This window comes from Columba livia, chromosome 1 (assembly GCF_036013475.1).
Source record: "Columba livia isolate bColLiv1 breed racing homer chromosome 1, bColLiv1.pat.W.v2, whole genome shotgun sequence".
NCBI classification, from domain to species: Eukaryota; Metazoa; Chordata; class Aves; order Columbiformes; family Columbidae; genus Columba; species Columba livia.
The window spans coordinates 176,963,580-176,979,655 of NC_088602.1; the positions used below are offsets into that span (position 1 = coordinate 176,963,580).

General features: G+C 38.8%; 1 protein-coding gene across 8 annotated transcripts in view; it reads left to right on the forward strand.

Annotated features, from left to right (window-relative positions):
• Nucleotides 1-8: 8 nt before the first annotated feature.
• The window catches only part of TAFA2 (TAFA chemokine like family member 2), a 194,578-nt gene continuing 178,510 nt past the window's right edge, over nt 9-16,076 (forward strand). For 6 of the 8 annotated variants that reach the window (XR_010469527.1, XR_002412321.2, XR_010469524.1 and 3 more), the window contains exon 1: nt 296-800. The gene's annotated coding sequence lies outside the window, so the exon portion shown is untranslated. Of the gene's footprint in view, nt 232-295; nt 801-16,076 lie in introns of those variants that run through there. The other 2 variants (XR_010469523.1, XR_010469525.1) reach the window with 2 other exon arrangements.

Consider the following 16,076-nt stretch of genomic DNA (forward strand, 5'->3'; position numbering starts at 1 on the left):
AGCGGCGGCCGCGGGGACCTGCTGCCTCGTAAAGGGGCTGGGGAGGAGAGCAACGACGAGCCGGATAAATACCGGGGAGGATAAGGGCGTCCTTCCCGCCCTCCCCGCGTCAGTGCGCGTTTGGAGCTGCCTCTGCTTGTCCGGCCACCCAGGGCGGTCCCGCGCCCCTTCCGCGGTGCGGTGCGGTGCAGTGCGCGCAGGCTGAGCGCGGAGCTGCTGCTACTGCTGAAGGTGAAGCTCTCGCTCTCCAATTACTTTTCCCAAGAGGGAGAAGGAGGCAGCGGGAGGGGGATGTCGTGCTGTGTGTGCAAGGCAAACCAATCAGAGATGCTCTAACGGAGGGATTGCTGCAGGACGCGCCGGCTTTTCCTCCCTTCCTCTGCCGGCGGGGCTGAATCGGGACCGCACCGGTCTGCAGGACTTCCTCATTCTCTGCTTTAAATCCATACTTAGTCCTCTTTTTTTTTTTTTTTTTTTTTAAATACTCTCAAATCGTGCACGAGAAGCACTTCAAGTCTTCCCTCCCTTCTTACTTACTTCACCTTTCCTCTAGCACCTCGTAGCCGGATTCCTGGTGTATTCCCAGAGACGCGGGGGAGACCCGAGCCCCGGCAGACGTCTGCCTGTCCCAGCCCGGCCGAGCCGACGGGAGCCGAGCCGAGCGCGGCGCCGCTCCATGCCCCCGGGCGCTGGCGGGGCGCGGGGCGTGTGCCGGAGATGCCCGGGCGGTAAGGCTGGAGCTCCCCTCCGACGGGAGGCGGCCGATCGCTAGGTGTTTCCAGCAGGAAGCGGGGCTGCAGGTAGGTGAGCGGAGCGCTCCAGGGACATGTGTCTGTGTGTCTGTCTGTGCGCTGGGTGCAGGGCGAAAGATGCCCTCCGCGGCTGGCGGAGACCCCGCGGGGCGGCGGGCAAAAAGCGGCGGAGCCGGGCAGGGCGTGCGGGGCAGCTGCTGCCCTCCCGCTGCCCAAAAGTTGCAGAAAGGCGGGTGCGAAGGGGAGCTGCTTCGCCGCCCTTCCGCGGCTCCCGCTGGCTGCCTGGGGCAGCCTGCTCCAGCCCTGCGCTGGGGCATCCCCAAGGCTTTTCTCTTAATTTTATTTTATTCAAAGGAACAGGTCAGCCCTTCAGCAGTGCCATGAGGGACCAGGGGTTTTCAGCCCAACTACTGATATAGGAAGGGTGGCCGCCCCCGGGCACTTGGGGGTTTACTCAGTTCTGAAGCGCGGGCCCTTTATCGGCCGCCTTCAGAGAGCGGCTCAAGAGTGAGGAGTCGCTTTATTAATCCTTTGAAAAAAAAAAAAAAGACCTATAAAGAGACGGTTCGTGGCTTACTTTCCTTTCTGTGTGCAACGCTCCCCAAGTTGTGGTATATATGGTATGAAACATACCTTGTCCAACCACGTTGCTTTCTTTCCATTTCAGTGAACTCATGTACGTACTATGTCCTGCATGCCACAAGCTTTTCCCTTATTCCACCCCATTTATAGCTTTGCAAATGGAAGCTTTGAAATACCATGCTTTGTTCCTGTAGAACTGTAGAATCGGACAGCAGGTTATCTATGCAAAGAATGAAGAGCAGTAGCTTGCACTGCCCTGTTAGGAGCAGCCGTGCATGGCTCTTCTGTATGTTTCGTTCTTACCAGGAACTAAATAATTGCTTGAAGCATTTTAAATTATATGTGTAGTTAACAGTCGTCTCTTTCCAGCTTTTGCTTTGAGATTATCAGTATTTTTTTTAGAGCCCTAAGTACCTCACTTCTACCATGCACCCCCAGTAGACATGGCTCAGTGTTTAAAGAACCGTGCTTTGACTTCTGCAGAACTGTCAATTTAAATAATAAACATACTCAACCCCTATCCCCGAAAGCCCCGTAAAGCGTTCAGGGTCTTATGGTCTCCGAACAGCAGCGGATACATTTAAATTATTATTGACTAAATGATAATTGTTATCTGGTTTCTGTGTCTTGCCAACTAGTTTCAGACATTAGCATGCAGCTTGCTAGATGTTTAACACTTTAAAGGTACTTTATGGGCTGAACCAAGTGAAATCAGACCGATTCTTTTCTGTAGCATACGGTAAACACTAGAAAAATAGTAATTCACTGGTACTAGGAATATAGCTTAGCTGAAGTTGGGAAAGAGTGTACTGAGGCATTTTTATCGGGGGGTGGCAAAGGTTACATCTTTCATTATACTTTTTCATGGTAATTGTGCAGTCATTTCATACTGATGCCTAAATTGTTTTGTGAGTGTATAATTAACAGTAGTAAAGTAAGCCTCATAAATTTTGTTATTAACATTTTATTTTAGAAAGCTGATACTGCTGAGACAATATTGAAAGCTATGTGTTTTTTTGTCCCAATTTCCAAAACTACAGTACTGGTATTCATTTCACTGTAGACTACCTAAGTGCCATAATTTCAGTGGAAAACCTTGCTCAGTGGGTTGAAAGCAAATCAGCATTACTATGCACTGGTTCAACATGTTGTTTGAACATAAGAGGGCTTTCAAAAATGTGGTATTAATTTTAGATATGCTACTGGCAGTGGGTGACTTTGGGATAAAATCTTGATTCCTGTTATGCTGTTTTAATCAGAGAATGATGACTTATCTGGCAGCATCTTTTATCCTACTGGACTTATGGGGTAACCTTTTAACCTGTCTCTTCTTATGATCTGAGAGATCTCAGTTTTACATGTAGATGCTTGTAATACACTTGATAATTCTGGTGAGGAATACATGAAAAACTCATTCTGTGTGGAAGTAAATAGATGTGTGTACAGACAGATATTGGACATTGCTCAGCTGGGAAGTTGCAAAGTGATGATTCATTGAGCTCTGTCTAGATTTACATAAAGTAAATAATACTTTTCATTGAATTGTGGTGGCAGAAACGTGTAGCAGTGAAGTTTTGTAATTTCATCACAGGCGATGACAGACTTGATAAAAGACATCTTTACAAATGCAGGCTATATATTTTTGGTGTGCAAAGCATACCATGTAATTTTTCAGATCTAAGCATCTTCACACTTAAATTTGTTGCTGTCTGTATTAGTATTTACCAACCTGTGTAAAGCCTAAATAGTGTTATAGAAACATGTTGCATTAATTATGTTGCATATTTTACTTACTATAAATAAGTAATAGAACAATCCTAACTACTTATCACACTAAAGGAGGTCACTGACTTACTGACTTTGGAAGGCAAAAAATTACATTACCTAATACTCATCTACACCAAAATGTGATCACCATCTTGCAAAATTATTCTGAATGATACAACTATCTGTTAGCAAGCGGTTCTATGCCCCTGTTTTAACTTCTGCAGGATTTTATTAGAAATGCTTCATTAAGTCACATTATTCTGCAGCTGTTTGTTCACTGAAAATTAAAATAAAAATCAGGAAGTTTACTCAGCAAAGCAGCATTATTTCCTTTGTTAAGTACTGAAAGTTCAAACAAAAAAAATCCTTTAGCATCAGTGTGCCAGAAACACTGAGTGCATTCTATTTTTGTGATATATGGATGGCATTTACTGATGCAATTCATCAATGTATTTATTAGTCAAATGTCATCAAAGAAAGAAAACAAATGGAAGTAAAAAAGACTGCATGATGATCAGACACTAAAGCAAGGGAAGACCCTACAAATCTAATTAATAATGTTCAGTCTCATATTTACAGTCTATATTATTTAAACATCTCATTTAAATGACATGTTTGTTGTCTTTCTCCCATCGATTTGCTACTACAGCTCCAAATAATTAAGGTAGCAATAGCTTTTCGTTTGAAAATGTATTTTCCATTTACCTTTTGAAATGCTGAATTTTAAAAGCATTGAGGCAAAAGTTGTGTTTGGATGAATATAACAAAAGGGTCCTATGCCAGCAGAGCTGAATACTGACCTGTCCCTGTTCACTACCATTTTTATGTGTTAAGAGGGCCATCACCTACTGATGTAGACTTTCATTGCTCCATTGAAGTGGTTGAAGCTTTGACATTTTAAACCAGCTGGAAATTTGTTCTGTTATGTTTCGATCACTGAATTTAAGTGTGCACTTTAAAAGGATTTTGCTTGCCTTTTTTTTTTTTTTAGGATGAGAAAACATTTACATAGTATACCGAGTTTCACAGAATCCATTGCAAGTGCACACCTTCACATTTGAAATACTTTTTAAAAACAGAGGCCCACTCTTGGAGTTATTTTAACAGGAAATTTGGCCCAGGGATTTGATTTTGTAAGCTGTTAATATATTCTCCAAAACACTCCTCCTCATAACTCAGTTCAGATTTATAAAACTCATCAGACATAAGAATGAATGTGGAAACATCAACAGTAATATCATTCATTTTTTCCTGGCTACAAAGCTATCTCCTTTTTCTTTCATAGAATTAGGGAAGATAGTGTTTTTTGTGCTTTGGTTCTTTATATAACCTTGCAAGCCACTCTTGCTTACCATATATAGTCAGTTCTTTGTCAAAAGAGAAGACAAAATAATAACAGCCACCTAATATACTTTTTTATATTGCTAGTGCAAAACAGTCACATTTTTAAGACAAACAATTCAAGGCATTTTTATAGAGTTTCTTTCATGCAGTGTTTTGAAAAATGCTTTGGAGATAGAAGAGAGAAAATAATAAAGACATTGTGTGTTACTGTACTAGTTATGGCAGGACACTACATACTTACATAAAATGGGACAGTCACTAAAAAAAGCTTCCTTAGCTTTTTCTTCTGTTCTGATACATCAGGACACTGATCTGTAGAACGCATTGCAGCTGTAGCTATTGCTTGAAGTAGACCTAGAAAACGCTTTGTATGGATTTCATCCTTAGGCCTTGAATGAGTAAGCACTTATAGGAGTAGCTCCTGTCTCTTTTGTAGTATGGAAGAATCACTTATATAATTGCAGGTGTAAAAGGTGAGAAATTGAGTTTTTCCCTTGTTTAAAGCTTATCAAGCTGCATAATCTGTGCTATGTGAATAGCTTATGTTTTCCAGTAACCTCACTTTACATCTTGCTGATCTTGTAAAATGAAACTTGAACACAGGTCTCTCGGCACCAGGACAGCATTCAATACAGCCGCATCTACCGTGAGCATCCCTTTAACAACACCAATGGGAAAGCCATGGTACAGAGTAGAACACAGAGAAAGCACACAGAGGGTTTTTTTGACTCATGGGTGTTTGGTCATCTTCTATGCTTAAATCACAAACTGGAATTAAGGCCGTGTAAGGTGCTTTAGGTTGCTAAACTTCACAGGTAAATAAATGCGCAAGCATAGTTCAACAGACCTGTTCAGCTGTATAAATAGCAAAATATTAAGAAATGTGTTGGTGGGTATGAAACATTTTTGAAATAGATGACCAAGTGTTTACTCTTGGTTGCATGCTGGTCTCTGTGTGGAAGATTTCTTGCCTTATTTGAAGATGAGGTACTAGACTAGACAGGCCACTGGCTTGATCCAAGAAAGCAATTTCCTTCTTGAAATGCAAAAAGGCAATATTGCAGTACTGTATATTTTAACTGACTTACAAGAAGTAAACTGCAATTGTTTCATGTACTGCTTTTGCTTTATTTTTCCCTTTTAAAAGCAGGATATAATATATTTCTAAAACAAACCTCTCAGTAACATGCAGTCTCACACCAGCTCTTTCAGAGACAGGAGCACAGACCTGACAAGTCTCTCACATTTGCAGTGATACTCTCGTATTGGATTTTTTCCACTCCCCCACTGCAGTTTCTGCATCACATATTGATAATGCAGAGCTGTGGCCTCCGGTCTGTCTTGCCACAAATCAGTCAGTTATGCGGTACGTGGGCCTCCAGTTGCCTCTGCCTGACATGTCATGTCATGGAACTGGGGAGAGGGTACGGTGCAGCCCCTGGATCACCAAATGGCTTTTCATGCTCATCCAAGCATCTTTATGTAGAATGCTCTTCCTGGCTCTCCCTGGGGCTTCTCCCTCACCATGTGAAACTGCATGTATGACAGAACCTGTCCCAAAAGCCTCTGATGGGTAGTCTCAGCCTAGGTGCCGCTTTTGGCTCAGACTGTGCAAATGAGAGATCTGTGAGCACTGCGTTAAAACTATGTGCTCTAGATCCCCTTTCAGTTGAGACTTCTACAGTGTTCCTGTGTAAGATATCTGTTTGGCTTTTTGAGTTCTCAACCATAATTCATTGTTGGCTATTGTGTCATTGCACTTAACGACACTGCAAAGTACAGCTGGTCGATGGCTCTGAGGAAAGATAATGGCTTTCTGTGCCGTTGGTATGTAGAAAATTCTTTGAAATTTGGATCTTTTCCAGTAAGGGATGAGACTCAGTACCATCTGAAGCTTGTCTTGTGGTTTATCTAAAACGAGCTATTAGTCTTACTTCAGGTCTTACTGTAGAAGTGTCCAAGGCACAAAAATCACTAGCAAAAATTAGGATGTGTGCCTGCTGTGTGCACAGAGAGGCAAAACCTGAGGTCTGAGCATGCAAGGCATTTCAGCTGTAAGCGTGTGGCTTCAGTGGGACTAGTCAAATTAATTATGTTCTTGAAGACTTTTTTGAAGTGAGCCTGAATAAACATTGCCAACTGCTTAGAGTGATCCATGTTGAAGGCACGTGGGTGGGGTGCTGTTGAGATGACTATATTTGTGTCTGTATTCTGGGTATAAATTTAAGACTTGAGCTTTGTTTCGATGGCTTGACAGTTCTGTAACTTTTATAAACATTTGATTCCCTTAAATTCGGAACAGAAACTATGTGGCAGCAGGTAATTTTCAGAAAGATGCTACAAGTAGCTGGCCTGTATTAGAAAATACAATTAAGGTCATGTAAATCTTAAAATGTTATATTACTGGTGTAACACTAATGTAAAATATCACTTTCTGACAAAGTATATCAGGCTATGGTATTCCTGCAAGAAATGAGGTCATGATTAAAGATTAATTGCAGAACAAAGATCTGTTTCAGCACCATGACAGGAGAACAATACCCTCTCTAGACTGTGTTACCTGTGTTTATTTAGCTTTGATTTTTTTTTTTTTTTTTTTTTAAATCTATATATTGTAACAAATAAGCTATATTAAAATAAGATGGGAAATTTTATCTTGAGATTTGGTAACAGCAGCAAATAAAGTGAGGTGAGTTCTGATTTATAAGCTTACTGGAATGAAGACAGAAGAAATATTGTATTTGTATGCTAACATAATGTGCTATAAATTCAGATATGATATTATCAGCCAATATGTTTAATGTTACCTGACAGTTCTCATTATATGATCCCAATTTTTTTGTCCAATCTAGAATCATGAGGGATATCCCTTGCATTGGAATTAAGGTAATACATAAAACACATTACTGCCAAAGTGACCAGACCTTCTTAATCAAGGCATTACACTGGTATTTGTGCAATGGATGTTCAAAGAAAGAAGTGGCCATGAATCCAGGTGCTGGTTGAGCTTCTGACTTAGGAAATGTGTTTGTTGTGTTTTGTTTGTTTGTTTGGTTGGTTGGTTTTGTTTGGTTTTGTTTGGTTTTAAATTTTCCCTTCTCTTCAGCCACTAAATTGCTGCCCTGCAGTGGGATGGGGAAGAGAATCAGAACGGCAAAAGTGAGAAACCTCATGAGTTGAGATAAAAACAGTTTAATAGGTAAAGGAAAAGCTGCATGCACAAAGCAAAATAAAGAATATATTAACAGCTATCCATTGCCAGGCAGGTGTTAAACCGTTTCCATGAAAGCAGGGCTCCATCATGTGTAGCAGCTAGTTGTGAGGACAAAGACGGTTAACTCCAAACATCACCCCTTTGTCCTTCTTCCCTACAGCTTTTACTGTCGAGCATGATGTCATATAGTATGGAAATACCCCTTTGGTCAGCTGGGGTCAGCTGTCCTGCAGGTCCAGTCTTCTCACTGGTGGGGCCATGTGAGAAACAAAAAAATGCCTTGACTCTACATAAGCATTGCTCAGCAATAACAGAACCATCCCTCTATTATCACCACTGTTTCCAGCACAAATCCAAAACACGGCAACTTAGAAACTACTATGAGGAAAATTAACTCTATCCCAGCCAAAACCAGTATGACCTCCACCCCTTGTTCTTTACCAATTAATTCATGCACTGTTCTCAAACTATCCAATACATCCTCCTTAACCACCCCTCTCCCCTTCCTGCCCTTTGATACATGCACAGATGTCATTCACTTAGTCTATGGACCACCCCTGTATAATATCCATAAAATGTCCATTGAGTTAATTTAGTCCATGACTTGGTATACCTGCTGTAGTGTGGACTTGTCCACATCCGCCATCACTTTGAGGTGTACCTGGTCCAGTGTGGCCTTACCCATGGGCCACAATTTCTTTAGGGATGTACCTGCTTTGGCATGGCCATATCCATAGGCCACAGTCTCTTAGGGGTGTATCTGCTCCATTGTGGCCTTATCCATGGGCCATGGTCCCTTCAGGGCTGTGCATGCTGTGTTGTGGCCTTATCCACAGTCACTGACACTTGAACGTCACAAAGCCAAAACACAGACCCTTACAAGCTACTATTAAGAAAATTAACTCTATTCCCACCAAAACCAGTACATTGATAGAAGCATTCTTGGGGTTAGTAACCCAGATTTTGTTTTACCACATATATCAGCTTGTGGTCAAATCCTAACAAATAAAGTAATATAACTCTGGATGACTTTCTTCCCTTTTTAAGCTGCTCGTGCTTCATCTGGGGGTCTGAGCTTGCATGCTGCGGTATTTTGTATGACATTTTGTGCTTTTAGATGACTGTATGAGGTTTTAAGGGGCTGTAGATTGTGCAGGCTGGTGTGACATGCATTTACTTGTGACCATGCAAATGCACAGCTGCCTTCTTCCATTCTGATCATGTTTGTGTCCTCTCATGTAATTGTTGGGGTCAAAGCTTATGTGAAAATGTACTAGGAGAAAGTTTAAGCTTAGCTCAGCTGTTTTGAGCTTCTTTCACTTTCAGGCTGTAGTGTAATGTTTCAGCTTTTTTTTTTTTTAAAACAGTATAATTATTTTAGATGTTTCAGAATTTCTTTGGAGTTGCTTTGATTTGTTGCATTATTATAAATGTCTATTTGACATCTGGTAAATGTATACTTTGTGCTTTTAAAAATGTTTTGTACTTTTAAAATCACTCAGAATAATGGGTACATAGCAGTTACCATGTTTTCTCATTGTAAGAGAAATTACAAAATTGCTAATTATTCACCTATATGAATTCTACATAAACCCTCCCTGTGAGAAAAGTGCTGATACAGCTCTTACTATAGCTGCATGGAAACACTGAGTCTCTTTAATATAACACCTCGTTTCCATTCCTACTTTAAAAACTGAACTCCCAATAATGACACTCATATTCTCCTCTTCCTCATCATCCTCCCAGCCACTCATAACCTAACTTTTTCTCCTCTAGTTCTCCTTGCCCTTCCTTTTCTCTTCACTGTTCACCTCATCTGCATTGGTGTCATATGATCTTTCCGAATGTCAAGTAAATGCAGACTGCAGTCAGCATTACCAAATTGCTTTCCTTCCAAAAAAGTCTCTTTTCATATGCCATGACCCATCATCTCACAGTTAGCTGCAAGTCATTCTGATTCCCAAATTTACAATATATTTTCTATTTAATGAGCTATTAAACATTATGCACTTTTAAACTTCACTTTTTTTCTGACTAACTGCATTCCTCATGATAATTATAGCTTTAGAAAGAAACAATTAATTTGAAACCAATTCTGCAACTGAAGTGACATTATTTAGATAGCATTCCTCTATATCCATGCTCTAGGGATTATCTCATTAGAATATATTTATATTTGGAAACTCCTTGAGACCAATCAATCCAATAGCCACTATGTTCTCATCAATAATAGAAAGAAGACTACTGCATATGCTATTTTAATAAAACACAAAATGAACATAGATACATGGATAGATGAATAGTTAATTTTTGCTTTGAATAAATAAAATAAATCAGTTTATACTCTTTCTCCACCCCAGGAGAATGTTTTAAGTAAACTTAACTTAAGCACAAACCCAAATAATATTCCATATGTATTGCACAGATGTTATTCTCACGTATTCTTTTGGTAGTGGCAATATTCAATTTGTTAGAATAATTCTTCAAATTAGGTGGCTGTCTAATAAAAAGTTTACAAAAATTGCATATGACTCAGTAATGATAAGTTTGTTCAATCTTCTTTGCTCACAGGTTTCATTACATCTATGTATTTATTAAATCAAATAATGTCTACTAGCTCAGGCTATATTATCCTGGTTCTGCCATTGTGGTTAATGATATCTAGTTAATGGATGCAAACTAAATGCCATAAATGTCCATGCATTCTGCCAATAGCTTAGGTTGTGGCAAATCCCAATAAGCTTTCCATGAATTCTATTTTTTTTCTCTGCTACTCGGAGTTCCACTTTAGCAAAACATGGAAACGATTGACAGAAGGAAGCTTTGTCTATGACCCTGCCATGGCAGAAGGTAGAAATGTACATTTTAAAAAGTCTTCATCTTTCAGGTTTGAACCTTATGTTCAAGCTGTAGCAAAAATAAGTCTCTAATAGACTTTCTTTATTCATTGTGTATTGTTCCTTGTGCCTAATTCTCACAGGAACTTTGTGGGAACAGTATTGAAAATATTTCTGGGGGTAAATTTTCTTTCTCTGAATCAATGATGTTAAATGCTTATTTAAAATAAGTGCAATATACATATGTTTGAAAAATGTGCTGAGAGGTTTTCGAGCTACCTAAAATTCTCATCACCCTCATAGGTGAGGGGTGTGATGTGTATCCTCTGCTCTGTTGGATACTGTAAGTTCACAAGTACTTATTTGTACCGTATGCATGTTTGCACCCCCTTTTGAGTAAATAGCTAAATATACAGATGAGTAAGTAGTTGAACAGATAGCTTCACTTCTCTCCTTGTTTCTCCTGAAGCTGGAACTTTTTGGTTCAGCACTGCTTCAGTTCAGTTGCAATCTTTTCTGGTTTCTTGACATGGTAACATGACAGGCCTAATTCTGTCACCTGAAATAAAATATTTCTTTCTAGTGAATGATTAAGGTGATTCAAACCCAAATTTTTAAAGCAAACTATTTTTTGTTCTCCCAAACTTCCTACCCATTAAACACAGAGATAAAAGTCTGTGTATACCCAAGCCTACCTAAATTTCACAATTTTATTGGAAAAAGTAAGAAGCTATGATTTAATGCTTATGTCCACAGCTGTTCTGAGTTGCATATTTCAGTCTCTCTGTGTCTTTCAGTATCTTAAATCAAGCAGTTATTGGAAATTCATGGCCTCCTTCCTGGAGAGACAATTTGTCGCTGTCTGGTTCTTTTAATTTCTGTGTGTATTCTTGTCTTACCTGGAAGATCTGTATGACTTTTATTTAGCACTTGGAAAGAACATATTTCCAATTACTGGCCAAGCTATTGTGACTTTATTTTCTCAACACAGTTCTATTTATTCTTTTTATTTACAGCTGGTACTTCCACTTGTATATGAAATATATTTATGTCCCAGTAAGTATAATAACCCTAAAAAAGTTACGAACTGGTGTTGGTCTCTTCTCCCAAGTCGCAAGCAATAGGAAAAGAGGAAATGGCCTCAAGTTGCCCCAGGGGAGGTTTAGCTTGGATATTACGAAAAATTTGGGTTGTCAGGCATTGGAACAGGCTGCCCAGGGAAGTGGTGAAGTCACCATCCCTGGAGGTGTTTTAGAGATGCACAGATGGGGTTCTTATAGACATGGTTTAGTGCTAGTGTTAGGTTAACACTTGGACTTGATGATCTTGAGAGTCTCTTCCAATCAAAATTATTGTATGACTCTATGATATATGAATAACTATGTGACAATCAGAAAATTACTGTATAGCAGTTTACATTATCAACAAAAACTGTAAGATAAATGTGCATCATTTTGCTGTATATACGATACATTCCTGGTTCAGCAGTCGGATGTGGAGTTCAGATCATAGTAATGACAGATCGTAAAGATTTAAAGGCAGATCTTTCTCCATGTTACCACTTTCAGGGTTGTTGTTTATTGGCTAGTTCTAACTTTCTCCGTTGGTCTTTGCCAAAATGGTTTCAGGTATTAGGTGATGATGGGTAGTTTTGGAGGTAGAGGGAATGTTGGAGCTCTGTACATAATGATATGTTGTCTCCCACAATGTGATTGTTTCTAGCAGAAATTATTATCTGAAAGTTCCTTTTTTCTTTAGTCTTTCACATCAGGAGAATTTTTGAACTGAAGGTATTGTCCCTGAAATAAGAAGTCTGTAGTTGGAGCCCCCTGAAAGAGGAAATGGACAATTTCTTTGTTTTGTTCTTATCAGCTGCTGCTGAGGTTTCTCCAGTGACTATGGCCTTGACAAAGACATTTAGTTTTTAACCAGTAGTTCTCTTTTGTGAAGGAGAACTGAATTTGCTCTGTTAAGGAACTTAACAATAATGGGCAGAGACTGACAACATTTGGGACTAGACTTTTCACAACATAAGTAAATGAGAATGTGAGAAAAATACTGCTTTGTATTGTGATGAATGCTTTGTCATTTCTTTCTGTTTAGTGATAGCCAATATTTCTCATAACACTCTTATAGGAGGACATATGTAATGCTAATTCATGCGGGTATTGAAGAGTCATTCCTGTTTGGAGGAAAGAAGCAGTATCTGGCCTCTACTTTTTGTTCTATTTTTATTTTGTGCTTTTTCCTCATTTGTGGAAGACATTTCATCAGTGTTTCCCAGAAATGTCTAACCATACATTGGAGAAAAGCATGTCTGCCTATGACTTTCTATGGAACCCTGCTTTGTAAGGCTTTTTCTTTCTTAACTGTTGTAAATACTTTCTAGCATTGAAGAAGACCATAATTGAAGAAGAGGACGATGATGAAAAGATTGCGCATTAAAAAAAAAAGTTTGCGCTTTTTTAATTTAAACAATCTTTAACTTAGGCTTCTGTCTAGGAAACATGTTTGTTGAAAAATGAAACCAAATCTATTGTTCAATTAGATTTTTTTCTCCCCCCTTTCCCCCTTTTAATTGTGACTGAATGAAATAATGCCTTTGATTAGTAACTGCATACTAACAATTAAGAACTTGTATATCTATAAATATATATATATACTTACTTCTACAAAAATTAGATTTCTAAGTTAAATGTCCCTCTCCCCAGTGAATAGTAATGTCAGTTACTTTAGTACCGGTGTAATAAGAGAGCACAACTCCTTGCTTTTTACCAGTGTAATAATTTATGGTAGTAATTTTCTATGAGAGTTTTAATTTACCAGTTAAATTTCCAGTGAACTTGTCATGATTTCTGAACTAGGCCTACTTTTTTCCCTTTCTTTGCCATTTGAGGGCACTTCCTTCCACCTCTGAATGCTTTCAAGCCCCATCCCTTTATCTCTTTTTGAATGTAGCCATCACTTTGCCATCCCATAGTACACAGTGACCTTTAACACCAGGCCTCCTTGGCAGTTTCAACTGGTCTGTGACCAGGGTTGAATAAAATGGTCAGAAAAATATTAATCCCCAACTTATTTTTGATGCAATCAAATATAGCAAAAGATAAAATGACTTTAAAAATAAGGGCTCTCCTTTCTGTCTTACTGTTCAGTTTCTCTGTTCTGGTTGGTAGTCCAGGTTGGTTTGGCTTCCGCAGTTGCTCAAAGATCTGTGTACCACAGTAGCTTTTTGTGAAAAAAGTTAAAGGATTTGAGCAACAGACACCAAAAACAGGGCAGAGATGCAGCTAATTTTGCAACTGCAATCAATCCTGTTGTTAATGTTTTTTTTTTTTTTTTTTAAAAATAACATCATAACTCTTCATGGTCAACTCCATGAGTTCAGTTTCTGTGCCAGCCTTCAATATTATAAAGCTTTCAGGCTGAGTACCGCACACCTCCTTTTTAATTTCAGTCTCGGAGGTGATGAAGGAAGTTTAAAACCTGCTCTGATGGCCTAGATCTGTCAGAGAAAAAAGAGTCAAGCCCTTCACATAACCATTGCAGATACTCTGAAATTCACTCTATGAATCTCATATAATAAAAGCTCTTTGGGTGGCTGATTTTGATTGAAAAGGTGAAGGTGGAGCCACCTTTCAGCATTTTCAACGTTAATAAAACTTGTAGTTGGAGTTTGTCCTTTTACTGATATTAGCAAGTTCGGAAGTTGGAGTACAGCTACAGTTGTGTTTTACCACCATCTTGTGCTACTTGATTGGCCTGAATATTTTTTTTTCCCAGCAATTAAATTTTATGATTTGGAATGATACAGCTAGGTGTAGCAACAGTCTCATAGGTCTCACAGTATTGTGTTTCTTTACTTGTTCAAAAGTGATTATATTTTTTGAAGTTACTCTTTTTAATCTTGAAGCTTCTGCTCAAAAATATATTAAATCTCCTGGTATTTAGAGAAGAATAATAATGATCAAATAAAATTCCTGAGCCAGAATACAGAATCTGAAAAGAACAGCTTTTTAGACATCTCCTGTTTCTCAGTCCCCATCCCCCCAAAAAAACCCACGCAGAACACAAGCTACACAAGATTAAAAGTAAATACACCTTTTCTGCTGATTTATTTTGTTTTTAGATAATGAACCTTTGCAAAATGACATTCAAAGTTATGATGTCCTATTTTAGTGATAATAGGAACTCCTTCAGATACTTAAGTGATGTGCAATGGGTAAAACACTTTGTGTGCTGCCTTGTTTCTGGTTTGTGAAATTTAAGGAGTCTCATGCTGCTTGGTTTTTGATGTTGGAATTTTGGTCATAGCCTGCCAAAAAGGACAGTAGGGGTAGGATTCAGGTTGAGATTGACACCTAAAATAGGTGTCCAGTTGTAACTATCTACATGTGACATGGTTGCTTTAGCTTCATAGTTAAGGGAGATCCAAAGTAGGGTTCAGGTGCATAACATAATTTAAAACACTCTATGTTGTCTGGCCTCCAAGTGCTACTTCAGATGGGTGCAGAACCTGATCTGAATCAGATGCAAGTTACCTTGCATCGTATGTGTCAATCCCTTCCCTTGGACATCTCAAATGGTTCTAGATGATTATTTTCGGGCACCTGAATCTTATTCTTTATTATAGACCTGTAGAGTGATTCTGCTTGCTTTGAAACAGGTACCTACTTTGGATCGGCTGAATTGCACTTCAAGTCATAGCAAGTTGGTAAAATTGAACAACTTGCCTTAAAGGTGTGCTTTAGCTATTTGTAGTGAGCATTTTAAATGAGTTGAAGTATCTGAGGTTCTTGGACGGAATTTATAGCACTGTATCAGATTTATTACATGTATCTATGACATGCCAAACATCACATTTAGTCAACTGAACTGAGTCCTTAAATTTCAATGCCTAAATTTAAGTGTCTTAACTTCAAACACATAAGTACCTGCGTTACTGGTAGCTAACAGGAAGAATAATAGCATCATACACAACAATTATAAAATTAGTTAACTCTGGAGGCAATTCCTGCTAAAACTTTCATTTTCAGCTCTTTGTCTGTCATTTAGTGATGGAGTTTAATGCAAAGTCCTAACTTGTGAAAAAATACATCTGCTCCACATTCAAAGGATGGTTCTTCACCTGAGAACTGAAAAATCTCACAAGTTATGAGCCTGTTAGGCAAACTAGGTAAACTAGATTTAATGTTTCTGAGAATTCTAAGACAAATAAATAATCAGAGAACAACTTTTTAAAAGTAGGTCCGGAAAGGGTGATATCAGCTTTCCTTCTAAATCGTAATATTTTATTTCTCAGGTCAACTTTTGTTGCTGAGAGCATCATCTAGAAGGATAGCTAACTTAAGAAGAAACATTTATTGGACTATGGTGTAATAGGGGTTAACAAGAGGAAGAGTTTCCACATGAATGAATAAGCATGTACTGAATGCATGTAGAAATCTACTAACAGAGCTTCAGAGCAATAAACTGAAAGCACAGTCCTGAAAGAGGCATATTTTGTATTATTTATTTTTGTGACAATGACACTTAGCATAACCAGTCAGGAATGAGGTGCAGAAGAAAGATAAAGCAAAA